The sequence below is a fragment of the Electrophorus electricus genome, chromosome 16 (genome assembly GCF_041902795.1).
Source record: "Electrophorus electricus isolate QZ-2024a chromosome 16, ASM4190279v1, whole genome shotgun sequence".
In the NCBI taxonomy this organism is placed as follows: domain Eukaryota; kingdom Metazoa; phylum Chordata; class Actinopteri; order Gymnotiformes; family Gymnotidae; genus Electrophorus; species Electrophorus electricus.
The window spans coordinates 12,067,508-12,070,000 of NC_137512.1; positions in this window are offsets into that span (position 1 = coordinate 12,067,508).

The window sequence follows — 2,493 nt, forward strand, 5'->3', positions numbered from 1 at the left end:
ATTAAAGGACATGCTCTCTGTTGCTTTAAATCTTATTTGACCACCAGCTCTCAATTTGTCTCTCTGAATGGTGAATCCTATGATCTTACTAAGGTTAAGTATGATGTCATACATGGCTCAGTGCTTGACCCTCTGCTCCTTTCCATCTATATGATACTGCTTGATTCCATAATCTGAGAGCATGGCATTAGTTTTTATTCCTATGCTGATGACACCCATCTTTATATATCAGCCAAACAAATGACCATTCTAATCTTAACGAAATAGAAGAATGTGTAAAAGAAGTTAAATGTTGGATGGCAAACAACTTTTGTCTACTTAATTCAAAGAAGACATCTTGTTACTTGGACCTGTGGCCGAGAAAAATAAAATCTCAAATCACTCTCTTAATCTGGATTGCGGTTTAGGTACTCCATCCACAAATGTAAAAAACCTAGGTGTCATCTTTGATTGCGGTTTCTCATTGGATCTCATTTCGTGTCTCATTTGCACACATATGTAATGTAGTCATTCTCTCTGCCCTGCACTGGCTACCAGTTAAATTCCCTATTGAATAAAATACTCATTTGTACGTATAATCCTGTAAAAGGGTTGACCTCTGTATTTTAGAGAACTTTTTGAACCCTATAATCCTGCATGTATCTTTTGCATAGCATATAGTGCTCATACAATGCTGTCATCAAAGCTATTTTTACCTGTACATATCTTTTAAATATTATGTTACAACATTCATTGCTAGTCGGCTATAGTAAAACGGACTCTATTTACTGCTCTCACTCTGTATTGTCTACTCTCTTCTCTCCATTTTCTCATCTTATCCACTGTCTCTATCCTTTCCCCAAGATGTGCCTGCCTTGACACCCCATCTTTGGATTATGCTCCCTGCCTCATAATTGGATCCTGATTCACTTTCAATCAGAGCTGGTTCATAACTATTCACATAATCCTATAGCCAACATTCAATGATATGTATTGTGCCTACATATCCATCTGTTTGCATATCTATTAATATACCTACTTCCTTTTCCTACCTATCTTTCTATTCTTCCTGAGCTTCCCCTGCACCTTTAAATGGAATCCTACCAAGACTGAGCATCCCTACACTTTCAGATGGAATCCAACCAAAGCTGAACCTCCCTGCCCACCTGCCCCTGGACCAGCAAGGTCATTTGTTACTGTGGGCCTGACAAAGGAAACCCTTCTCAGAGTTGACTTTCCACCAGACTTGGCCCTGCACACTGACACACTATGGCCATACCACACTTCAGAATTAGAGACCATTATGTCAATATAATCCCCCCAATTGCTGTGATCATTATTCCTTGTTCATGTCATTGATGTCATTATGCTGTGTGGTGTTGACCAGAGGAGGATGGGTTCTCTTTTTTGAGTCTTCGTTCCTCTTGAGGTTTCTTCCTCTCAAGCTTTAGGTAGTTTTCCCTCACCACTGTTGCTTTTGGCTTGCTTTTTTGGGGCTTGGATGCAGACATATGTAAAGCTGCTTTGTGATAACAGCTGTTGTAAAAAAAAAAAACACTATATAAATAAACTTTGCATAAATTACAAAGACAGCATAGAAAAGAAAAGATGAGATTAATGCTGAATTGCTGTTCTAGCCTCTAAATGCCTTGCCTACACAACTAGTCTTCCAACATAAATATCAAGGTTGTGAATCAGTATGGAAATAAACCTAGATGTATAAATTGAAATGAGTATTAGGAAAAATACAGTGAAATATTCCAGGTCTAATTAATTATGCTCCATTTACACACTGTACACTTTTTGCACGTTATAGTAATATAGCAAATAATATTTTTCATGGGTCAAGAACTAGATGTATAAATTATTTATGATGAAATGTTTGTTCAGGGTAACAAAGTGTACTTCACATCTGTTACAATAACTAACAAAAAGACATGGACGGTGATTTAAGCATAGACATTGTTACTGGTTTGGTTATTCTGAACTTCTGTTGAGATTTAATTAGGTATTCAAGTCTATCAAAAATATGTGCAGTATGCTTAAAAGTCAGGTCTGTGCTAAGAAACCAACAAATGTAATTGAACTGTACCAATTCTGCCAGGAAGAATTTTCAAATATCCAACCAGAATTCTGACAGAAGCTTAATGAGGTGGTGATCACAGCTCTTAACACAATGTATATTGAAACTAAACAAAGACTTGAAAAATGCTATGTTTATTAATGATCTCTAATAAATAAAAACATGGAAATAATAAGTAAAGCTGTGCCACAAGTTTAGAATCTGTGGTACTATTTTTAGTACACACCCCAAAAAAGTGGCTTTAATAAAGGAATACATTCCTCAGAAAATATGAAGACTTTTCAGTCTAATACATCTAATACAAAATACAACTTTTATTGTATCCATAGACACTAAAATTGGACTTGACAGTATATGCTGACATTTTCTCTTTGACTCTCTCATGAAATCTGAAGAATCTTTTATTATATTTTATTAGCTGCAATAAAATA